We start from the raw sequence: 26,650 nt of genomic DNA, 5'->3' as shown, positions 1-26,650 counted from the left end.
AGTAGTTAGCAACTTGTCATTGAACGAAATCAATTTGCTATACACATTTATACATTTCAAACAATATCCAAGTTGCACATTCAATGTCACAGAACATTGAAGCTGTGCATCAGAAACAGGCCACAAACTGGGTGATCAGTTATTTAAGCATTACAGAAGTGTAAGAGAAGGCTCTACTGACCTCATAGTTCCTAGACACTCCTGGCCAAAATAGTACACCTAACATGTTACTCGCAGTCGTAAGAAAGCATAGAACATTGTCTTATCTTTCTTATGGTGTTAAAGAAATATTTACTTCGAAACAATTAAAATCAACAAAAACAATCTATTCTCTGGATATATTTCTTTACACACGTTTAACTTACCGTTTACTTCTTTTAAAACCTCTTTTCTCAATTTTACCTCGGTGATAGTCTTTCTTCTTCTAGTGATTCTTTTACGAGATAATTATTGTATTTTATTGCTTTGAAATATTACGTTTATTACTGTATTTCTAAATCCAATTTTACCTGCTCTAAGTACTTGTTTCTTATATTTTTGTAATTTTAATGACATTTACAAAATAAGCTCAAAAATGTTTTATTAGTATTATTGTTTACATCAGGAATTTCAAGGCTTTCCGAATCAATGAATGTTGAAACAACGACTAAAAGAAGAGGGTAATATGGTATATATTGTGACTCTCTTTAACAACAGTATTCATTTAAAAGTAGAAACGACGTTTCACTGAAGTTAACTCACCATTATCATGTTAACTTCTATAAAAAATCTGTATAGTCCTTACATTTTATAATGAACTTGGTTCTATGTGTATTTTTGTAAACAATATTTTAATTTAGAAGCTTTTGTGGCATAATAGCTAAGCAAAATCTAGAGCTGTTTTGTTTGTTTGTTTGGGAATTTCGCACAAAGCTACTCGAGGGCTATCTGTGCTAGCCGTCCCTAATTTAGCAGTGTAAGACTAGAGGGAAGGCAGCTAGTCATCACCACCCACCGCCAACTCTTGGGCTACTCTTTACCAACGAATAGTGGGATTGACCGTCACATTATACACCCCCACGGCTGGGAGGGCGAGCATGTTTAGCGCGACGCGGGCGCGAACCCGCGACCCTCGGATTACGAGTCACACGCCTTACGCGCTAGGCCATGCCGGGCCTATCTAGAGCTGTCATGAAAGTTAAGGCCTCTGTTCCTTAATCACATATAAAACTAGATTGTATATAAATGCTTGAGTGAGTGAGATAGTTAATGAATGATTCATTTTAGTGTCAGTTAGTGAGATGGGCACTGAGAATCCATTCATCTGTGGTTCATTTATTAAGCTAGTGTGTAAGTTAGTTTCAATATGCTTTTATCGATCGATCAGCGAGGACTTTCTGCAAGCAAGTGTATTAGTAACTTAGGCATATGTACAATTAGTTTTGAGATTTCTGTTCAAAGGTTGTTTGAAAATTTAGGCCTATCAGTGAACATATCCTGTACCAAATATTAGAGAAACAAATTAGTTCGTTGTCGTTTTAGGACATTACATTATTTTTTTTAAATAATCCGTAAAAAGACATCCAACAATAGGACAGACACGTTACAACAGTTTTATATTTACAACAAAGTACTCAGGCTGTCTGTTACTTGTTTTAGTTTCTGTGTTTTTATTGTTTTAAAGCATAGCGATACCAAGTCATCCACTGTGTCCACCGCGGGAAATCAAACCCCTGACTTTAGCGTAATCAGTCTGTGAACTTACCTTTGATCCACGTGGTGCTTTATCTGTTGTTATCCAAATTTTTAGCTACTGATCAGAGGGAATACTGCTAGTCAGCAGTATCCTACCATTCATCATTCACGCTAAAGGATTGACTCTTGACACCTTAAAAGAGTAGGGAGGACTGTGTGGTAACGAACCCGGCTCACAATTCCACATTCCAGAGATATAAATCAGGGCCATCCTACGCCCCGGTATTATATACCATTCAAAACTGTAATTATTCTCTTTTAGAGTTCTGTTGTTATGTGATTGTTTTGAGTGCCCGGCATGGCCGAGCGCGTTAAGCGTGCGACCCGTAATCCGAGGGTCGCGGGTTTGCATCCCAGTCGCGCTAAACATGCTCGCCCTTTTAGCCGTGGGGGCGTTATAATGTGACGGTTAATCCCACTATTCGTTGGTAAAAGAGTTGACCAAGAGTGGGCGGTGGGTGGTGATGACTAGCTGCCTTCCCTCTAGTCTTACACTGCTAAATTAGGGACGGCTAGCACAGACAGCCCTCGAGTAGCTTTGTGCGAAATTCAAAACAAACAAACATTGTTTTGATAAATTCCTAGCAAAGCTTCAAGAGGGCTATCTGCGCCAAGCATCCGTAATATAGGATGCCAGGACAGGCTTTTGTTTTTAATATTACTGTACGTAATAATTTTTGCAAATTGTTTAGATTCTTGAGCAAACAAGAACACACCTTGCACTTGTTAAAGAAATTCGAAATACTTTTAATTAAAATAGAGCAATTTCTGTATTTCAAAATACTATCTTTACATATCTGAAGAGGATGTGCGTTGTAGAATTATAATAGATAACGGAAGTGCTGAAAATTTATACCTGTATTGAAATATTTGTATTAATTTTTATCATTGTAGTTTTTCTTTAGCCGATTACTGTCTCCATATTTATATATAGTTATGCATTTTTTTCAACACTCAAGTTAACTACAACAGAAAACAAATAAAAAGCATGTTTACTTCCTTCTTTTTGGCAAAACCTCACGACTAATTACAAGATGCATGTATCCTATGAGTTGCGTAGAAATGCAACAAACTTCAGAAGTTAACTGATTTTGTCTACTGTATAAGAGAAAATTGTTTATTTTTTAATTGAGGCATCGCTAGATATTTAGATGCTTCGTATAAGTAACTGTAATCATAAACAGAAAATAGTGAAATATAAGAAAACATGTTAAAGGCAATGATGTTTATAGAATAACGAGAGCTCAAGGAGACACGCTGAGAAACTTGTTGTAATGTGATTAATTTATAGCTAGTCCATGAACAACTGACGCAATCAAGGACAACAGAAGAGTAATTTAACACTCCTACGAAAAGTGGGGCCTAATAGGCCCCAGAGCAACTTGAAAGGTTATTAATATTAGCCTGATAATTTTGTATTTAAATGAAATTGCCATTTAAATCCATTAATGAATGGATTAACGAGATTCCCACTGTCCCTATCTACTATCTAGCGAAACCACAGAAACGTCTTTTCGTAGGAGTGTTAAAACAAAGATTCATAGAAAGCCTTTGAGAAATATCCGCTATATGTTTAGATTGGAACAGATACACACTATCAGAGTTAAAAGGATTAATTCTGGTTATAAACTGAAGATTAGAAATTGTCCATTGTGTGTTTGAGTTGAAGTGAATAGACGTTATCAAGATTAAAAGAGGTAAAGCAAACTTGGACGTTGAAATCAATAAAAACCTTGGATAGCGGGACGACGTGACAGTGTGGGCTATTGTGATTGATTAACCAATGTAACTTACGAGTTTTGGAGTTCATAAACAAAAAGAAACTGTGACTGCTTGACGACGCATTAGTATAAGTTATTATTACACAATTGGCTTAAGAAATCACAAATAAGAAGTTAGTTGATACCATGGTGCTATGAAAAGACTGACAATTCCCCCTCACCTAGTATAAAAGGTCCAAGAACTGGCGCCAGAATATTCAAAATCTAGCAAGCAATCCGAACTGATCACATCTCAGCTCATTTCATAGAAGAAGGAGAGAAGATGTCTCTTACATTCAGTAGAAACGCCATTTCTCGCCAAGCTCTTTGTAAGTATTTTTAATGTAATTCTTTCTTAAACATCAGCCATCATGTTAATAGAGTTAGAATGATTTTCTATGATAAACATGAATAAAGATGAACTGTGTTTATACGTGTGTGTAAATATTAAGCGTTTGATGACTTAAATAAAAAGTGTTATTGGAAGTCCTAGTCTCAAGTCTCCTCGCTTTGTTTTAACTATAAACCCTCGAGTTAGTGCTTGTGTAGTCCATTCGACGACAAAAGCCTCACTTCAAATAAATATTTCATGTAACAATATCTAGCATTAGTCGAACTCCAACGGCTACTACACCGAGAGAATCCACTCCGTCTGCCTGCAAATCAGCCCACGACCACGTAACAGAAGTTATCTGCGCTAGCCATCCCTAATTTAGCTTTTGGGCTACTACTTTAACAACGAATAGTGGAATTGACAGTAACTTTATAACGCCACTAAAGTTGAAAGGGCGAGCATGTTTGGTGTAACGGGAATAGTATTCTAACTTGTATCCAAGGGTTTTCATAACCTCTGTCTGTCCCTTGCAACGCAGTGGACAACCAACATTTCGTATCTGGCTACATTAATATCAAAAAAATTTTATACTTCCATCAAAATCGTTCCTACTGTCCAATAAACAAAATGATTTAGAATATCAGGGACGTAAGGGGCTCAGTGGATATTAATATGGGATGTTAACAGCAACAATTGTTCTTGTAAACGTCGTATTATCTATAAGACTATTGAGACACTTTAATAAGTTTAGGTAAATAAAGTACAATAATATAATTATGTATTAATTGCAATAATAATGAACTTGAATGTAGAAACTGTGTTTTCTCGGGCCTACGTTAATCTGTTAACTAAACGATTAAAATAGCACATTTTAAATACAATAACATGATGGTAATAATTATGTAAATATAAGAAATTATAATGTTCCATTGAGGTAAATGAAGTATCAGATTTTCTTTGTTTTGAATTTCGCGCAAAGCTACTCGAGGGCTATTTGTGCTAGCCGTCCCTAATTTAGCAGTGTAAGACTAGAGGGAGGGCAGCTAGTCATCACCACTCACCACCAACTCTTGGGCTACTCTTTTACCAACGAATAGTGGGATTGACCCTCTCATTATAATTCCCCCACGGCTGAAAGGGCGAGCATGTTTAATGCGACTGGGAAAGAAACTGAGTTATAGAATCTTTTCAGTTAACTTTGTGATTGATTTCATTTTATCCAAACTACTATTCTGAACTAATAATGACAAAAAGAAATATTCGACACAAGTTATAAGAAAACATTTATGAAAAATTATAAAGGATTAGATAAACATAATTTATAGTATAAACGTTATATGAGAAGACAGAAACATTATATAAAAAAACAAACTGAAATGTTCATCTGTCCCATCGGAATGGATATTTCCCAGGTCAAAAACAAATTTGCTGTCTGGTAGATCACGTTTGTATTTGTCTGTTTAAACCTTTTTAAAAGCAAGTATTTTAAAATTCTCGATTATGAGAAACCCACTTGAAATAAAAATGTATCTTACAACGGCTGGTATGGGAATAAACACTTTTATTGATAAGCAGAGAACAACGTTTCGACTTTCCAAGGCCACCTGGCCTGGCATGGCCAAGCGCGTAAGGCGTGCGACTCGTAATCCGAGGGTCGCGGGTTCGCGCCCGCGTCGCGCTAAACATGCTCGCCCTCCCAGCCGTGGGGGTGTATAATGTGACGGTCAATCCCAATATTCGTTGGTAAAGAGTAGCCCAAGAGTTGGCGGTGGGTGGTGATGACTAGCTGCCTTCCCTCTAGTCTTGGCCTGGCATGGCCAAGCGCGTAAGGCGTGCGACTCATAATCTGAGGGTCGCGGGTTCGCGCCCGCGTCGCGCTAAACATGCTCGCCCTCCCAGCCGTGGGGGTGTATAATGTGACGGTCAATCCCACTATTCGTTGGTAAAGAGTAGCCCAAGAGTTGGCGGTGGGTGGTGATGACTAGCTGCCTTCCCTCTAGTCTTACACTGATAAATTAGGGACGGCTAGCACAGATAGCCCTCGAGTAGCTTTGTGCGAAATTCCAAAACAAACAAACAAACCCTCTAGTCTTACACTGCTAAATTAGGGACGGCTAGCACAGATAGCCCTCGTGTAGCTTTGTGCGAAATTCCAAAACAAACAAACAATCCAAGGTCACCTTCAGGTGTTTTTTGTTATTTGTTAACCTGAAGATGACCCAGGAAGGTCGAAACGTTTTTATCTGCTTATCATTAAAAATGTTAATACCTATACCAGCCGTTCTGAGATAAAATAATATTTTAAAATGTTCAAGGGTATGGTTGTGCAAATTTATAGTATAGACGTTGTATGGGAAGAGAGAAATATTACAAAAAGAAAACCAACTGAAACATTCATTTATCTCATAGGGAAGGATATTTCCCAGGTCAAAAATGATTTTGCTGTCTTGTCAATCGCGTTTGTATTTGTTTGTAGAAGCCTTTTTAAAAACAAGTATTTTAAGAGGTTTAAGGGTATGATTGTGCAAATTAAAATGTTAGCCACTGATTTACCTGTGTATGTGTATGAATTTATTATGTCTTTGTGATGTTCTCGGGTCCTTTCTGCTAATAATATGCTGGTTTCTCCCACGTATAATTTTCTACAACTCATGAATATAGTGGAATATATTATGTATTTTGACGTGCAGTTAAAGTGATCCTGTTACATATTTTTATTTATTTTAGACGAGTCTCCGATTTTTTATGTTACGCATGTTGACGTATTACTATTTAAAATAACCGGAAATTTGAATTTTGGTTCAGTAATGAATTAAATGTTACTATGTATCAAATTTATGCTATTTGTCAACGAGATTGATACACTGAATATCCTTTTTAACACAAATATATTTTAATATACAAACACAAAAACAATATAATTTATAATAACGGTTATTATTAACTGCATTATTAACAGTAATGATCAAGACTTAAGTTTTCAGCCCGTCGCTAGTAAAGCGGTAAATATACGGATTTACAAGACTAAAAGCAGGGGTTCGATTCCCCTCGGTAGGTTCAACAAATAGCCTGATGTGGCTTTGCTATAAGAAAACACACACACACATAAGTTTTTAACGTTTGGAAAACACTGTTTTTGTTCCTTATAGAATGGATTCTTTTATCTGTTGCAACTAACGTGCACCATAATGTTTGTATCGTAAAAAGGTTTGCATTAAGACTCAGTTTTGTTTTTGTATTCAAATTTCAAGGAAATATTTCATGAGATGCTAAACAGATTTTGATGTACATTTCACAAACTGACAATCTTTTAAAATTGGTATGTATACAGTTTCTAACTATTTATGATTCAAAACCGAATTATATTACATTTTTATATACTGTAAATTAAAAAAATTATGCATCATACTACTATTTTTCTTCAGATACAAGACGTATTCACACCAGAAAATTGTTAGGAATTTCTTTGGCGAAATTTGTTTTAAAATAATTGTTTTAACAACAACATAAAAGTAGACATTTAAAGGTAAAACCTAAGAATAACATATTACGTGCTACCAGTTCTAACACATCAGTTGATCCTTTTTTCACGTTTCTACCAATCACTGGATAATGAAGATTTGTCCTCAAAAAAGGTGAAAAACCTCCAAAAGTTAGAAAGACTGCGACTAAACTAACACAGCTCAACGAAAGATATTTAAAGCTAGGCCTACTTTATGAGAAGAACAGCAACGTTCGTAGTACTCGTTCCCATTGGTACGTAGTCTAGGTATTTTATCGCTACAGAATCGTTTTTAATTGCAGATAAACAAAACTGGTTAATAATTTATTAAAACTAACTGCAGACGTTATGTTACATTTAGTTCACTTGTAAATTTTATAAATTTTAACTGTGGTAATAGAAATAATAATAATTTAAAGCATTGGAGGAGGGCTTCGTTTTGGAAATTAGCACAGCGCCAAAAATCTTGTGGTTGGTTGATTCTTAGTATGTGTCACGTGGAAATTTTAGTTGTTTTGTTTGCTCTGCAAAAAAAAAAAAAAAAAAAATTATTAACACCCAAAAGTGTTTGTTCGTTCTAGTATTAGTTTTACTTTACGTTCAAGTTTCGGAGAAGAGCAATATAACAAGGTATGTTGTTTAGTTGTGTTCATACATTCATGTTAACATGGTAGATTATTTAAATATATTCATCATATAGTCTGCATTTGAAGGAGTTATTAATAAGTAGGAGGAAACAAGATTAAAAACATGTTAATAATATTTACATAGTATAACAACAGCAGCAGACGTTCAAGTTTCATGCACGGCGAGACTTTTTAAGAATTTTTGTTTTTGGAATATGTCAGTGGTAATATAAAAATTGAAAATATATAAGAATTAAATTATTTGTGTCCATTTGGTTATGCTATTTAAATAACATTTAATTCTATATACTACTTTTGAAATGAAAATCCAGTAAGTAAAATGTAAGTTAACGATATTTCGCAATGTAACTTAAGTTATAAGTGCCTGGTTTAAAATTATCTACAACCAATGTGTGAAAAAGTCTCAAATGATTGAGAATATTTCTTAGAAAATAACATATATGCATAATAACAACAGGTGATCAACCTGTGAGAGGTTAGATTAGCAGTAACGATATAACCAAGCAGTAACCACCAAGAATTCAATGAATGTTTTGTAATTTAGTGATTAAAAATCGGCTTGTCTACTTGGGCTGGGGTCAACCTAGTACCAATGTTGGACGTTCTCAACAGATATTGTGGACATTGTATCTGGTGCTTGTGTTTGGATATAGTGCTCACTAAACTCTGGCGTTGCTGCAGTATCCTTGTTTGTCATTGTAGTACGTTCACTCGCAGGGCTCCATGGTTGGTGGGGTCAGTGGACACCGTAACATCCTTTTTTTAAAATTATGGATCCTCCGAAAAACTTAAGTAAACGACCACGTTTTGAAGATTCTGAGCAGCAATCTTCAATATTCTTAACAGCTATACCTCAGTTATTTATATTACACTCTCTTTCAGACAAACCTTTAGGGCAAATGTCTCCCTTTTTTATTCAGAATGGACTAGAGGGACTTACTGGCTCTCCAAAGTCAGTCAGAAAGCTTCACTCTGGTGACATGTTGGTAGAAACATCCACATCTAAACACAGAACTCCTCTTACATTCAAAGGCGATTGAGGATTGCTATTTTAAATTCGTCACGAGGAGTTATTGTTGAAAAGTATTTGAGGAACATCCTCGAATTAGATATTCTTGCTGGTTTCTCCACGCAAAAAGTTTCTGCAGTGAGGCGCATCTCCACTCGCAAAGATGGAATTACGAAGCCGACCAATGTCCTCATTCTGACATTTACATCACCACGTCCACCTGCCACCATCAAGGCAGGTTATCTTAATTGCAAGATACGACCATACATTCCAAACCCTCTCGGATATTTCCAGTCTTAGCGGTTCGGTCACTCGAAAAGAGGGAGCATGGATGGATCTCCGTGCCTCCAATAGAATCATTCAGAAATCAAATGAAAAGTCTTTTGATCTTCATGGTTAAAAAAGCTGGTGAATCAACGTCAACACCCATCTCTTTCCCTAACATTAATTCTAGCAAACCCCAAGATTCACTTTATTTTGTTCTGGGTACAGCCATTTCCTTGGGTACATCTTCTCCCGCCCCTAAGATGCAAAACGATCATTCGTTCACGTCCTCAGTCACTAGAATTATCTTCCAACAACAAACACCTGCCCAATCGATTTAGGGCAGGATCCATGAATGTCGACAGACCTCTTTCGAATAAAGAAAATAGAGAAAAAAGACGTGCTATAAAACAGAAGGCTCTCCACCCAGGCTTACACATAAATAAAAATGGCTACCTTGATTTAATGGAACTGTCGAAATTTACGTTCTAATCTGAATGGCATCAAAGCACTGATTGCTTCCTACCATCCTCTCTGTTTTTCCTTTCAGGGAACATTTCTAAAACCTGCTGATACAGTCACCTTTCAGCAATTTTTTTGTTCAGAAATGACACACCCGACACATCCTTGGAGGCCAAAGCCATCTGTGTTTCCTTTGGTCATATTATCACTGTTTGTTCTCTCTACCTGTCTCCTGGAGAGACCCATGATCAGTCAGACCATGATGCTCTTGTTGAACAGTTATCATTTCCTTATTTAATTCTGGGAGATTTTAATGGACATAATCCCCTTTTAAGAGGTACTGATATTAATGAGTGGGATCGCTCCACAGAAGGTATGCTCTTAGATTACAATCTTTCTCTCTTCAGTACCAATTCTTATACTTATTTTCATGCATCTCGTCAGTTCTTTACTGCTATTGATGTCTCAGTTTGCTCCCCTTCACTATTCTTTTATTTTTCATGGAGGGTTGACAATAATGCAGTGATCATCTTCCTATAATTTTAAGAGAGACTAATTGTGGTCGATGCCATCAAACCCTCTTATCCCAGTGGAAGCTGGATCACGCAAACTGGCCCACTTTCACTGCTCTCGCAGAACTTGATCCTGCCATCGTCTGTAAGCCATCACTAGACGATTGTGTAGCAGCAGTAACTGACTGTATTATACAAGCAGCTGCTTAGTGTATTCCTAGAATCTCGACACGTTTTCCACGATATCCTCATCCGTGATGGAATCCTGCCTGCCACATGGCACGGAAGGTTCGAAAATGGGTCTGGAAATTTTTTTCGTAAGTATCTCACATACTCGAACTGTAACGCTTTCCAGCAAATCCGTTGTTTTAATTGGATTTGGCAGGAGAATGTTTTTCCTGATGCACGGCGCCAGGCTATTGTCCTACCTTTCTCTAAGCTTGGGAGGGATCCCAGAATTATTTCGAACTACCGTCCAATTGCTTTTACGAGCTGTCTCTATAAGACGTTAGAGAGGATAGTTAATGCTCGTCTTGTTTGGTTCCTCGAATGAAACAATCTCCTCTCGCCCACCCAGTGTGGGTTCCGACGACAGAACTCCACCGTGGACCACCTGATTTGGCTTGAAACGTCAATCAGAGAAGCCTTTCTCAAATGACAACATCTTGTATCAATATTCTTTGACATTGAGAAGGCTTGTGATAAAACATGGAGATATGATATTTTGCAAGAACTCAATTTATATTGGTCACGTGGTCATTTGCCCACTTTTATTTATTTTTTTAATGGCCAGGCGAATTCTAGTTCGTGTAGGTTCGACACTTTCCCGTTCATTTCTACAGGAACTTTGAATCCTTCAGAGCTGTGTTTCAGTATAAACATTAATGCCATCACTGAACATCTCTCTTACTATTGCCAACGAGCTCTATGTCGACGAGGTATATTGAGTAGCAGCTACAGACTGCCCTCAATCATTTACTGAAGTGGACCACAGCAAACGGTTTTAACTTCTCTCTCTCTAAAACCGTTTACACGCACTTTTGCAGCCAATGGGGTATTCTCCGTATCGATGAAGTTGTGCTATCTGTGGTCCTGAGAGACAAAGTTCTTGGGGTTTATCTTTGACTTGATGCTGACCTTTATACCACACATCAAGTAGCTATGTGTCAAATGTACAAGAGCACTGAGCATTCTCTGTGTCCTCTCTTCCACCACTTGGGGAGCAGACCGATTTTCTATGTTAAAATTTATATCTTTTTCAATTGAAACCAAACTATGGATCACTGGTCTATTGCTCTGCCAGGACCTCGGCCTTGAAGATGTTAGACCCCATTCATCATCAGGGGCTTTGGCTCTGCACTGGGGCTTTCTGCACTTCCCCGACCCAGAGCTTATACACAGTTTCTTGAACCTTATCTACACCTCTGCCATTTGCAACTTTCTTTACTGTATGCTTTGAAACTTCGATCCTTACCATGGCATCCCATCTGGGGTTGTGTTTCCTTCCTCGGTGGGCCATGTTTTTCAGAACAGACAGTCTGCCGTTGTTTCTTTTGGTCTTCGTATCCAGGTGCAGTTGGACGAATTGAGTCTGACATTGGATAACGGTGCTATATCCATTGGTCACCCCATCCAACTATGGCTTATTACAATTCACAAATGTGACCTTTCATTAAGTCATCTGAGAAAATGAGAAACTCCCATTTGCAAATACTGTCTGTGATTTACTAAACAGCTTTTGAACTGTCCTTTCATTCCTATTTATACGGATGGTTCTATATCAGGTGACTGTGTGGACTCTGCCAATGGTTTGTTGTGGTTCGTTGGTTGCATGCAGAATCCCTTCTATAGTTTCTGTGTTCACTGCTGAACTCTATGCCATTTCTCTGGCCCTGGATCACATTGAAGCTAAGCAGTATTCAAATTGCACTATTTATACTGTCTCACTTAAGTCTCTACTGGCCCTTGAATAGCTTCATGTTAGTTCTGAGCTAGTTCTCGCCAATATTCAAAACCAAATAGCTAGTTTCTGTTTAACATCTACTTCTATCCTATTCTTCTGGATACCAGGCCATGTTGGTACTCGCGGGATCGGGCTCGCTGACACTGCACATAAATTTCACACTTTCGTGTCTGTGCCTGTTCCATACATGGACAATGGTCCTGTATTCAAGACTTGGTTCTGTACCAATCAGCAGTCGACTTGCAGTGAGGAACGTAAAAACAAACTTTTCTAAATAAAACCCTATCTTGGACTTTGACTGTCTTGCTTCTGTAATGACCGGAAAGAGGAAGTTGATCTAACTAGACTTTGCATTGGTCATAGATTTTTAACTCGACGTTTTCTTTTATCTGGGACTGATGCACCAATGTGTTGGCTGTGTAACACTCGGGTCACAATAAGCCACATTTTACTGTCTTGCCTTCGTTACGGCTCTCAACGACGGCACCATTTTAAACATGTTTTGCCCCAAAATTTATCCACAACTTAAGACAATGTTATTGGCGATGGTGACACTGTCCACCTTAATTAGAAATGTTTTTAGTTCTTTAAAGGTTATTAGTCTTTTTAATGCTATTTAAGTTTTTAATTTATAAATTAGACGTTTTTTTTAATTTCAAAAATATACAGTTTTATCGAAATGGATTTTAAAATCTCTTTCAAGAAATCGGAAGTTTATGTGAATAAGTGTATTTTATCTGAAATAGTTGAACAGACCATAAAATGCACTTGTGCTGCCTTACTCAATTGTTGCAAATACAAATATAATACAACTCCGAATCTTGAATAGGTAACGAAGGAAACAATTGGAAATTTAACATGGTAGCAATGTGGACTGAGGAACTAAAAGGTTACAGTTTCTTGAAGGTGTCTTGGTGCTGTGGGGTGTTGGTTTGGTGACGTTTTATTCAGTTAAAATGTCTTCTCTAATTCAACGTTTCTAATGCTTGGTTCTTTATTTAAGATAACAATGTTTTATCATGAGTTTCGGTGATATATACGTTATTTTGTAATTAACTTTGGTATTGCTGATACATGACTTTAGTTTAGGGCCAGACTCTTGAGTGAATTTTAAGTCCAGAGAAATTTTGTTTGTCTGCTTTGTAGAAATCCAAATGGTAAACTTTATTGTATAATTCCTTGTGTTTTTTTTTCAGTATTTATTTTATTTGTGAGATGAGTTTAGTTTTTTGTGGTGGTTATGAAGTTTTTCAACAATAAATAGAGGAAATTTGTTGGTGTTAACAGACTTAAAATTGTTTTAATATCTACAGTTGTTTCAGTTTAATATATATTTGGAAATATGGGACTTGTAATGTTATATATGTATTGCGCAAGTACTGCCTCTTCCCTGAGTTTGTAGAAGATTCTCGAAAAGAACAATAGAGTGTGTTACGAAAGCACTAGCGTATCTCCAAATATTGTTTGGTCAAATGAACTTTCGCCTAAACGTTATAAATCGGCTAAAAAGAGACAGTTTAATACTGTTGGTCTGCTAAAGTCAGTATACTATGATTTTCGGAAGCTATAATTGTGACTAACGCTCATTAATAAGAAAACTACCGAATTTCACCAAGAACATTTGTAGATTTCTAGCATTAGAAACTGTTCAACTGTGCTGTAAGAAGCTTGGTCACGTAATGTCACTCTGTTGGCGTTTGAAAAAGAAAAGAAGGAAACACCCAGTGTGTTTGTGTCCTCATATGAATATAGTTTCTCCAGATCATCTGATGTTTATATGGCCCCTGATAAAAAGGCTGATGTGGTTTTGGAGGAATTTAACCTTTTGTGTCTGTCTGTTCTGTTTCTGACAAAAAATACTCGTACGTTATAGCGCGGCTCAGTCATTGTTGTCAGAAGGTATATTGCCTTTATATTCGACTTCTGCTACTGGTAAGGGTGGTTTTATTAATGTTAAATCTTATTTTAGAAAACGAACAAAAACATCGTAACTAGTTTAAGGCCCTGTCTTGGTTTCAGTAAGACCTACTCTGCCAATTAAGGGTATATCATTATTGTTGGAAAACGATTTTGCTGGAGGAAAATTTGTTGCTAAACCCGTGGTGGTTAGTGAACCGATCACCATTTCATCTAAGTTTGATGTTGTTGAGGAGAATCCAGAAGTGGTTCCCTTGTTATGACTCGAGCTCTGGCTCAGTAATTAAGCCAGAAACAAATGATAGACGTGTTCAAAGTATATTGTGGATTTGGCTCAGACATTTTTTTTTAATACGACAGTAAATTTTTGAATGATTGTCCAAATGATGATTTTTGGTGAGTGACGATGATGGACATGATCATTCTGGTTAAATTGGTAAAGTTTCAGTTGCTAGTAGTAAATTGATCGCTGAACAAGAAAAGGATCTATAGATCTAATCATTGTTTAAATATGCACTCCCAAAATATGAATTGGAAAAAGTTCTAAATGGTTACTTTTTATAAAATTGTGTGCTCATAGGTGAATTCAGACCATCAAATGTATCAGCTTCAGAGGTCTGGAATGTAGTTTATAAAATTATTCCAAAAGTATATCGTTCGGAAATATTGAAACTTGCCCACGAACTTCTCATGAGAGGACATCCACGTATCAACAAGGCATGTAACAAAATTGAGAGATTTCTTATGGTCAAATACTAGTTAAGATGTTTCTCAATTATCATATATGTCAATTGGCTAGAAAACTTAATAGCAGTAGCACAAAATTTCTTATCTCAACGTTCGAAGAACATTTCAGTTATGTAATAATTGATTGTGTAAAGCCAAAACGATAATATTTGTTTAAACACTTTGACCTGCTATCTAATCTTATTATAAGGTTATTCGCATAAATTACTATATATATTGTCATTATTTGTAAAATTTGGTTGCCCATTAACTTTTCTTTGTTATTTATGACAGCAAGGCCTCTCCGAAGTACTCTTACCATGACATCATCATTTCGGAAGTTATCATGGAAAGTATCATGAGAAGTTTATCGGTTTCTCTACGACACAGATTTTAGTGTTAATGGGTAAAGTAGTGTATAAAAAATTATTCATTTTGCTGCTCATTTAACAGAACTAAGTTTGAGGATTTTAAGCAACTTTACAGCTGAGAGCTGTAACTATCAAGTATTGGTAGTTGCCTCATCTAGCAAGTTCAGAGTAAAACACTAGAAGAGAATAGTATTGAAAGCAAAGTTTCATAGCAGTTGACAGTCAAACTTCAATCCATTAAAGTTGCTGAAAAATTCTTAAATACGCCAGCCAGTGGATCATTTATTTAATGATCCACTGGCAATGAAGGAGGAGAGATGCGTGATTTATGTTGATTGAGCAGAAGACTACCTAGCTTTCATCAAAACATTTAGTAATCAGCCTCGCTCGCTCATTCAGTGCTGTATGGTGTTTGTGTGTTAGTCGAGTTTCTTATTAATCCTGCAGCTGAAAAACCCTAAACGACCTTGTATACAGGGAAATTGAAGTGAAGCTACTACTTTGTCAGTATATATTGACTTGTGTTTTGTGACTGATGATTGGCTGTACCATAATTGAAAGGTATTTCTCAGACTGTCTAGACAGTGTCACCTATATGAATGAGGTGGCTGTTCTTGAATTTAGTTCAATAACAGATCTAGAAAATGGACCTACAAAGTAAATTCAATGATTTGTTTCTTCTGCGACATGCGAGTTGTATTTTTGTGGGGAAATCATCTAAGAGATTGAATGTTGTAATTAAATTAACTACCAGATCGGCCGTTATTACTATAACGTGATTTATAAGATCAATGAAAATAAATGGCATCCCTTAATTTCTTAGTATCGAGCAGTGTTTTGTAGTGAAATGTCCGTATGATATTGAGAGGGCTGTTTAGTTTTATTTACAGTTAGGACAGCTGAACGCGATACATATTAACTTAGATGATTAAGTTTGTAAAATTTGAGATAATTTCTAGAAATTCGAAAACGAAACTGAAAGAGTTGCCAATTTCTTTGGGATTTACTATAGTTATGCCAAAAATTATCAAACGGAGAACATTATACAGGGTGTTCGGAAAGTCACTGTGCTGTTTGTATGTTAATAAATATATAAATGTGCAGTGACTTTCCGAACACCCTGTAAAAGTGTTAGTATGTGATCATTAAAAACGAGTCTAAGACAACGATTCTTCATTGAAGGGGTATTTCACAATATTAAATACATCAAGTCAAACACTCACTGCATTAGTCTTCCATTAATGTAATTTTGTGTTCAGCTGATAATAGTGACGAGGATTTCAGTTGCTTTGTGTTTCTACCTACAACATAATAAACAGCTGTTCTATCCAGATCTTACATTTTAATTCCAGTTGTTGTGAAAAACAATGAAGTATAAATCAATGAAGTTTTTCGACTATTGTCCGGTGATAAACTCGAGGAAGCAAAAACCAAATGATTTTATGGATTTTTTCATTTTTTTTTATCTCTTAGAAGAAAGGCTAGCCTATAGGTAGAAAATACTTTGGAATGGTCACACATCATGTCCAGAAAAGTCATAGGATTTATTTGCAATCAATGACACGCTTTATATATTAATTGATAGAGGAAGATGGCCTAGGCAAAGTTAAACGTGGTGTGACTATTCAATCTGTGATCACCAATCATGTAAACCATGTTCAACGTCTTGTTATGGCGTTTGATATATAAACAAGTATAGTAACAATAGCCAGATGATTATAACAAGGATAAATTGGTAAATATAGCTGGAAATTTATTTATATGAAAGGCATAACGAATAACTCTTGAAAATTGACTTTTTTTTTTTAGAATGGTACAAGTCGTCAGTGTAGAAGCAGGATACATCAATCGTTTTTTACAAGTTCTCGTATGAAATAAACAAGTTACGTTCTTCAGAATATTGTTTTAGCCCTATAATAACTTAAGGCCACAGTAGATCCTGTTTTTTAAAGAATGTCTAATTGTTTTCGACATTTGTTATTGGACCATTATAATCAATTGAAAGAAAGTATTTCAATTTTTTCAATGTTATGGGGCCTGAGCGATTAATATTACAAATTAATATTACAAATTACAGACCTTTAGATGTTCTGTAATTTGCTTGCATTGGAAAATGTGAATAATTTGGTTTATTCTTAGTTTAGGTCGAAAGATGGATCTATTAGTTTTAGGACATTGGTTGATAATCGCTTTATACTCCATAGTCTAAACTGCACATTTGAATAGAAGATAAGTTTTGAACCACAGTATCTTTACCAATATTTAGGCTAAAATAATGATGCGATTTATATTATATTGGTAGCAACATAAGATCACAAAGCTGGAAAAGACAAGATTTTAAATCTAAGTACTGACGTTCATGTGTGTATTTTTATTTATTGTTATAAAACTAATTTACTAACTAATTTAACTAGATTATATAAGATTATATAAATTAAAGTAGGAAAATACTTCAAAGAAAACGCTCGATGGCACGAGGTTTATTTAAGTGACTGGAACTCGATAACTTGTTTACAGAAAGTACGTCTAATTAAAAAACAAAAAATAAACGAAGTATTCTGAGCTGATGTAAATGTAGAGAAAGTAGGTCAGATAAAATGTATATTATAACCATAAAATTTTTCAAGCCATAAACCAAAGTACTAACATGAAATAAAATATGCTGCATATTTTTAAAGAAAGGATCCAAAAGATTATAAAATCTGTCCTAGATTTTGGAGGTGACTAAAGAAGTAGGACCCACATTACGGTGAGGATACACAGTCTATCAGTCCTAACCTGGGCCTGGCATGGCCTAGCGCGTTAAGGCGTGCGCTTCGTAATCTGAGGGTCGCGGGTTCGCGCCCGAGCCGCGCCAAAACATACTCGCCCTCCCAGCCGTGGGGGCGTTATAATGTGACGGTCAATCCCACAATTCGTTGGTAAAAGAGTAGCCCAAGAGTTGGCGGTGGGTGGTGATGACTAGCTGCCTTCCCTCTAGTCTTACACCACTAAATTAGGGACGGCTAGCACAGATAGCCCTCGAGTAGCTTTGTGCGAAATTCAAAAACAAACAAACAAACAAACCAAAGCAGCGTCCACGTACCAGGAGGGAGGATCAAAACTCATCGGTATTTGCAGGCTCAGTGAAACACCAAAAACCTGAGCCTCACGCAAACCAAGAATCTGGCTAGGTGGCAACAGGGATGAACCTCCAAGAAAAAAACAGTGAAAGGTGGTAGACGAAAAGAGAAATACGCTGGGTATAGACACGTGGGATGCCCAGACCTCCTATGTAAGGTGGCAGGACCAATGAAAGTCGAGACGCAGTCTCAGGCTTACCACCCCACAGGAAGGCGAAAACATGCCATTTGATAACCCGCGCATTGTGGTCATCGAGAGGAAACATAGTCCCAATGTACCAGATCAAGGGGAGTATCCTCCTCACCACCACTTCTGCCCTGCCAAACAAATTAGCAGGGCAGTAACGATAATCGTGAACTGCCGAACCGACATGCTGCTCCTCCTTCCTCCAGACAGCCTCAGGCCTCGCAATAAAACGAACTCCAAAGCAAATGACCGGAGAAGAGGTCCAATCCAGTCCAAACAGGGTGTCAGCAGATGAGGCCAACTTGCCTTACCACCAAGCCCAAGACTTGACGTAGTTGAGCTGGGCTACACTGGCCTAAGAGTAACGATTGACAATGGACAGCGCCGAACCTAGGAATGTTGGGTTCGCGAGGTACAGGTTCACATTGTCCACATGAGAATATACTTGATTACCACAACTTGAGGGCACGTATCGAAACTGAGTGATACAGATGAGAGAGTAGGCACTTGATCATTACTACATAAAGCGAATGTGAAACAGAAATCCTGACGTACCTCCTGTAAGATAGAAAAGGATGACGTCAGATATTCGTTAGTCAAGAAGCAGCTACATGCAAAGCTTGCACATGCTGAACAAATACAAGAGGAAGACGACACCTCTCCAAAACAAATTTGTGGTGAACGTGATCGAAGCTTTGCTCTGATCAAGGGATAGAGTCTGCAAGGATATCCCTATCTGTGATGTAATGAAAGAGGTCCCCGAGAAGCACCAGATTTTGTTGGATGCTTCTACACTGCACGCCACATGTCTGAGTGCAGTGAACCAAATGAGGTATAACTGCTTCCAAACAGGCACACAGGACTTTCCAAATAATCTTTGTGTCTACATTCAAGAGAGATATGAAACGCATGGAAGAAAGATCGTCAGACTGACTGGAATCCTTACAACACTTACCAAGCAGCATAGACCGAATGGCCGACGAACATTCACCCAAGCTGATGGACTGCACCAGCTGGTCATGTAAAGAAGAATTAAGGGAGGGCAAAAACAGAGTGATGTCATGCCACAACCCTTCGTCCATGGGTGAAACTAAATACAAATGGCTATAAAAGCCGAAGCACATGTCTAGAATGTCTGAGATGTCAGAATATGATTGACCTTGCTCCATCAACAGACTAGAGATGTGCCTGTTTTTGCACAGTGGAACACAAGTAACATTTCTGGAACCAAGTGATTCCATCAGACTGGAAACGCTGGCTGCATGGAATAGTTTGGAATACTCCAAATCTCTATTCTTTTTAACATTCTCAATGACTGAGAGGAACCACTGATTCATTGGCCTGCCTCGAAGCGAGGCAGCTAAGATGTCCTGCTTGCCCTGCAAAGCCAGGCGGCGAGCTCGCGAATGCTGTATGCCAGCTTGTCTCAACAAGGAGGCACAGGCTTCCTTGAAACCCACCAACCAGGACTTGTCGACAGACTCAACAGAACAAAGACCCCAAACCAAGGCAATTAATTCGTCTCCAACTTTATCCTCTGCAAAGGGGAGACATTGAGCTTCCACACTCCCGAACCCTAAAAAATAGGGACAAAATCTTGGAACGTGCTTAGAAACTCCCGATGGTCAGACAAACGAAATGAAATATCGCCAACCCGATAAACTGCACCCATGCTGAGGCTCTGCTTTAGACCAGGTGTAATGTAGAACCTGTCCAGGTGACAACAAATGAACTAACTGGTTCAAATGGGCACAAAAGCAGACCTATAGAGCGTACGCCAGACATCGATAAACTCAAAGTCCGACAGCACTGCAGGCAAACCCCGCGTATACCGATCACCAGAAAGAGGATCGCCTTCAATCTTGTCAAGGTGGAGATCTAGCATACAATTGAAGTCACCACCAAGAACAATATCGGCCTGCGTTATCAAGAACCTGTACAAGGCCAAGAAGAAGGAAACAACCTCCCCACCCTCAATAGACGCATAGACATTAACAACCCGAATCTTGCGACCCCAGGCGACGATATCAACGCATACAACCCGCCCCTCATCATTACTACGTGACACGAGGATGGTGCCATTAAAATGCGTGTGAAAAAAATCCCCACACCACGCACACGCTTCGAGCTGAACGATCAAAAAGCACGGACAGGAAAACGAAAAATGGTCCATCCTTGAGGCAAAATAAGTTTCCTGCAATAAAAAAAAGGACATCAACCAGAAAGTGTTGAAGAGGGAAACCGCGTATAATTGCTTAGTAACGCTACGCATCCCCTGGAGGTTTAAAGTTATGCAGGAAAAACCAGTCAACCATCCAGGAAGGAAGAATAAATGACGCTGCTGCTTGGTCTGGATAGACTGTGTAGGGGCCGAACAGCCTCTTGAGGCTACCCAACTCCACTCCCATGTCACCATGGTGGCTTCCATTTTTAGTCGAATTTCTCTGATTTTACTTTCATTGTATTTATTACAGAATAATGTAATTATATCTAAATTTTTATTAAATCCATTAACTATTAATTTTCGTATCAGTATATCAACATTATTAATAAAATATTGTAATTTATTACAAATTTTACAATGTGCAATCATGCTGAAAAAGAGAATGTAACTTGGAGTTATTTCGTGTTTGGATTATGTTGCATGTGGCTATACAGTCGGTCCGATTGATCAAGGTTGATACAGTTAGTGTTACGGTAGCAAATAATCGCATAAAACAGTTTCAGATGGAAGGGTTTTTAATATTCATTTAGAAGGTTCTAGTGGTTATGTAAATACAACTTGAGAACTGTTAGATGAAAAAGTACTTTTGCTCTTAATCACTTTTCACTTCCGTATAGTTGGTATTGTTTGTTTCTTTTTTAATTTCGCGCAAAGCTACACGAGAGCTATCTGCGCTAGCCGTCCCTAATTTTGCAGTGTAAGACCAGAGGGAAGGCAGCTAGTCATCACCACCCACTGCTAACTTTTGGGCTACTCTTTTGCCAATGAATAGTGGGGTTGACCGTCGCATTATAACGCTCCGACGGCTGAAAGGGCGAGCATGTTTGGTGTGACGGTGATTCGAACCTGCGCCTTTCGGATTACGAGTCGAACGCCTTAACCCACCAGGCCATGCCGAAACATAGACTCGGTAAAAATTTGTTAAATGCATCGGCATATTCTTGGTAGAAATAATTTTAAAATGATTTCTTTTGCGCCTGTAATCTTACTATAATGGAGCAATGACATTATCGTCTATCTATTTACTTAATTGTGTGTGTGTGTGTGTGTGTGTGTGTGAGAGAGAGAGAGAGAGAAAGAGACAAATAATAAATATAGTTGTGCCATCTGATGTGTTAAAATACAGCAAGATTTCAATGATAGAAGTTATTGAGGTGTGATATGAGGCGCCATCTGTTGGACTTTTATTGGTAAAGATTCAGACAATTAGAATCTTCAATAATAAAAGTTTGAAAGATGACGCCCATTTCTTACAATGAATTGTTGTTTTTTGGCATATTTCGCACAAAGCTACTCGAGGGTTATCTGTGATAGATTTAGCAGTGTAAGACTAGAGGGAAGGCAGCTAGTCATCACCACCCACCGCCAACTCTTGGGCTACTCTTTTACCAACGAATAGTGGGATTGACCGTAACATTATAATGGCCTCACGGCTGGGAGGGCGAGCATGTTTGGCCCGACTCGGGCGCGAACCCACGACCCTCAGGTTACGAAGCGCACGCCTTAATGTGCTAGGCCATGCTGAGCCGTCTTACAATCACGTATATGTACTACGATTACTAATTATTAGCACATATGTAGCCGTCCGTGGTACGACGTTTCTGCTATTCTGCAATTAGCTTGCAAAATGTGGTTAAAACTTAGTGCATTAAAAGTTGTATCTATACTTTCATCTTTACATGGTGATTACAAAGTTGGTCAAACTGACCAATTCCGGAAAAAGTGCTAGAATACGATATTTTTAAACAATAAACAAAAGACAGCTGTTGAATAGTAATTATTACATTATCCAATAATAATGTAAAATAATTTAGTCCGGCCTCTTTATTTTATGTTGTAAAAAGTATATTTTTGTTATTATCACTGTCTAAGCAGCCAAATGTATATTACACTGTATGCTCATTCAATATTTTGTGAAAGAATTATTCACTTCAAAATCATATCATGAATTTAGAAAAAATTCTTGTAATTAAAAGTATATAAATATTAGTTCTGTCGTGGCTCGACGGTAAATTTCAGAGCTTATAGCAACAAAAATTGGGTTTGGATACCCGCTATGAGCAGATCACAGGCAATTAGTTCTTTGTGGAGATTTGCGATTATCAAAAACAAACGAAAAACCAAACAATTAATTTTTTTTCAATTGTTTTAAAGAATGTACGTATCTAAACGTTTCTAACTAAATGGAAATTGTAAGAAAACATTTTTACAGTACATTTGTTTGAATCTGCTAGTTTCATATCTTGACTTCAAAGAAATGTTTTCATTCCAGCGTGTTCTTATGATTACACTACTTAGTCAGTACTAGAAATTACAAATTTTAGGAGAAAATCGTCTTTTCTTCATATCTACACTAACTTTATGAAATAAGAAGTCGACATACGAGGGCTGTTCAAAAAATACACGGACTGTTTGAATTGCGCGACTCCAGTTGGTTCCAGGGGTATCCGCTTGGTGTCGCTAGGTTCGCACAGATCAGCTGATTACGACGCCATTTCCCGATTGTAGATATCTTCATTTGTGTATTAGCTACGCGGTTTTAAGTGAAGTGCGATTTTTTCGTTTGGCGGATTTCAGAATGAATGACCTGAAGGAGCAACGACTTGCCGTGAAATTTTGTGTTAAACTTGGAAAATCTGCGACTGAAACTTTTGCCATGCTCAACACGGTTTACGGTGATGTTGCTATGAATCGTACGGCATGTTTCAAGTGGCATGAACGTTTTAAGGATGGTCGACAGTCCATTGAAGATGATGAGCGTCCTGGACGTCCTTCCACGTCAACTGACGACCCACACGCCGACAAAATCAACACCCTGGTGCGGGCAAATCGATGTCTGACTGTCAAGAAGCTTGCTGAAGAGTGTGGATTATCAGTTGGTAGGGCCTGGCATGGCCTAGCGCGTTAAGGCGTGCGCTTCGTAATCTGAGGGTCGCGGGTTCGCGCCCGAGTCGCGCCAAACATGCTCGCCCTCCCAGCCGTGGGGGCGTTATAATGTGACGGTCAATCCCACTTTTCGTTGGTAAAAGAGTAGCCCAAGAGTTGGCGGTGGGTGGTGATGACTAGCTGCCTTCCCTCTAGTCTTACACTGCTAAATTAGGGACGGCTAGCACAGATAGCCCTCGAGTAGCTTTGTGCGAAATTCCAAAACAAACAAACAAACGATATCAGTTGGATCTTGTTACGAGATTTTGACCGAAAAATTGAAGATGCACTGCGTTGCTGCGAAATTCAGCTCTCAGAACTCTCGAGTTTTTGGCCAAACTCTCGATCACTGTTCTTCCCCACCCCCCTACTCACCTGACCTTGCTCCTTGCGATTTTTTCTTGTTCCCCAAACTCAAAAGACCCTTGAAAGGAAGAAGATTTGAGACGATTCCCGAGATTAAGGCAAATGCGACGAAGGAGCTGGAGGACATTGCAAAAGAAGCGTACCAGGACTGTTTCAACAAGTGGAAACAACGTTGGGGAGGAGAGTACTTTGAAGGGGTCCCAGACCTGTAACTTCTAAATAAAGTACATTTTGTTTTATGACGTCAGTCCGCGTATTTTTTTAACAGACCTCGTATGCATGATTTTCAGTGCGAAACGTGTTTGTTTTTTGGGTTTAAACAGAATGTCAGATGAATTAACTCTTCTGACTGAAAGTTATTCTTTCATGTTACACATGTTACATTTTTCTTGCTAGAAAAAAATATTTTCAGTATACAAGAACCTTTGTGATAAACAGGCCCATTTTGGGTTTCTTTTCTATAAATTTTAATTTCATATAACGACCATTAACAGCGACTACCAGTGCTTCTAAGTACGTTTTTCATTTTCGTTACAGATTCTCCAGCTGCTGGCTGGAAAGAAAAGAATGGAGAATAAATCGTTAAGGTCTCGACACGTTGAGCACGATGAGATTTTTACTGAAGTTTCAACGAATGAAGATAATTTGGACATTTCATCAACATATCAAGGCAACACTTCGAAGAAACGTAATAAATCGGTTCACAAAATTCCATTTCTAGGTGTTCTTTGTGCTCTAATTTCTGGCCTGTTTTTTGCCACTGCGTCATTTATTGTTGCTTTTGTAACCAGTGTGGATCCTATCGAGATTTTGGTTATTCGAAGCTGCATTCAGTTGTTGTCGTACGTACCGGTCGTTATCTTTAAGAGAAATTCATTCTTAGGAGTTGAAGGCGAGAGATGGTTTGTTTGTATACGAGCTTTGATAGGAACAGTTTCCATGGGAACAGCTTACTGTTCTTCAGACTAATTCCACTGGCAGATGCTTCGACTATAGTTTTTAGTAGACCAGTACTTGTGAATATTTTTGCCTGTGCTATTTTGAGAGAACCATGTGGAATATTTCAAGTATTTACAGTTATTATTACTCTAACAGGTGTATTACTTATATCTAGGCCGTCTTTCTTATTTGGTGTTACTTCAACAGGCAAAGTAAGTTCAGCACATCGTCTCCAGGGTTCTCTGGTGGCGTTTTGCTCATGTATCGCGGCAGCATTGGTCTTCATAGTTTTGCGAAAGATACAGAAAACCTCAACTCCAGTAGTGATATGCATCTTTTCCATTTCATCCATTACTTTTGGTTTAGTTTATCTCTCCATTTTTAGTAAATTTAGTATTCCTACTTGTGGCCAGGATAGCGTTCTCCTGATTATGTGTGGACTCTGTGGAACATGTGGACAATTTTTACTTACTACTGCGCTGAAATTAGAAGAAGCTGAACCTGTGTCCTTAGTGAGAACGATTGTTGTTGTCATGGCCTTCGTTTTTGGAGTATTCTTTCTTGACCAGTATCCATCATGGACTAGTATCGTTGGAGCTTTCCTTGTTTGTTTTTCTGTCGTAATAACAGCCATGAAAAAATGGAGAGATGGGTATAAATCACGAAATATTTCGTTAAGTGAAAAACAAACACTAACTGGTAAAAACGGTTCGTCTTATAACACATTTTCGTCTTCTAAGTAGAAATAAAGATGAATTTTTATGTATTGATAAATGTGAAATCGTAAAGTACTTCAATACGTGAATAGTGAAAACAGTTATAATTAAATGTGGATAATACGCACTTATACTGAATTGTTAAACATATGTAGTTATAAACTGAGAAGTAAATAAAATATAATGTAGTTTTTATCGATACAGCACACGAAAAAATGTCGCTGACTTTTAGCAATTGTTTGTTTGTTTTGAATTTCGAGCGAACCCACTCAAGGACTATCCGCGCTAGCCGTCCCTAATTTAACAGTGTAAGATTACAGGGAAGGCAGCTAGTCATCACTACCCACCGCCAGCTCTTGAGCTACTCTTTTACCAACGAATAGTGAAATTGACTGTAACATTATAACACCCCCCACGGCTGAAATGGCGAGCATGTTTGGTGCGACGGAGATTCGTACCCGCGATCCTCAGATTATGAATCGAACGCCTTAACACACCTGGCCATGCCGGGCCTTCTTTTAACAATGCCTCCCATTTTCAGATATAAACATATATAAAAAAACTTTATCAAACGAAATCCACATAGAATATGGAGTGTGACTTATAAATTTTCATACTATAAATTATTGTTAACTCCTTTTTCTCCTTGTACTCTTCTCCTGTCATAATTTTTATTTATTAGACTTGCTTATGGCAGTTGTACGTAGTGTGGTGGTACTCCTTCTTTCTTTTTTCTGATATATGCCATGTTTTTATTATTTCTTTTGGTTCAGTTGAACTTTCTCTTGAATTAGTTTTGGTCAAATGTTTTGTATTATTAAGACTGATCTTTTTTGGCACAGGATGGCGCTAAGGCTTTTCACGATGTGTGGAGTTAGTTACAAGGCCATATGTAAATTAATGTAACTCTGTGTGCATAACTTTATTTGTACTCTTGCTGCTACGTAATTTGAGCAAGGAAACAACACAC

At 37.8% G+C, this 26,650-nt stretch overlaps 1 long non-coding RNA gene across 2 annotated transcripts; it reads left to right on the top strand.

Annotated features, from left to right (window-relative positions):
• Positions 1–7,541: 7,541 nt before the first annotated feature.
• LOC143253689 (uncharacterized) lies at positions 7,542–25,881 on the top strand. 2 transcript variants are annotated; one of them, XR_013029774.1, is made up of 2 exons: positions 7,542–7,960; positions 24,563–25,881. It is a non-coding gene; the product is annotated as an uncharacterized LOC143253689 (long non-coding RNA). The 2 variants fall into 2 exon arrangements; XR_013029775.1 differs by lacking the exon at positions 24,563–25,881 and adding an exon at positions 15,125–16,016.
• The last annotated feature ends 769 nt before the right edge of the window (positions 25,882–26,650 follow it).

The sequence above is a fragment of the Tachypleus tridentatus genome, chromosome 6, assembly GCF_004210375.1.
Source record: "Tachypleus tridentatus isolate NWPU-2018 chromosome 6, ASM421037v1, whole genome shotgun sequence".
In the NCBI taxonomy this organism is placed as follows: Eukaryota; Metazoa; Arthropoda; class Merostomata; order Xiphosura; family Limulidae; genus Tachypleus; species Tachypleus tridentatus.
Note: the sequence above shows the minus strand (reverse complement) of the source record. Positions and strands in the feature narration are given on the sequence as shown.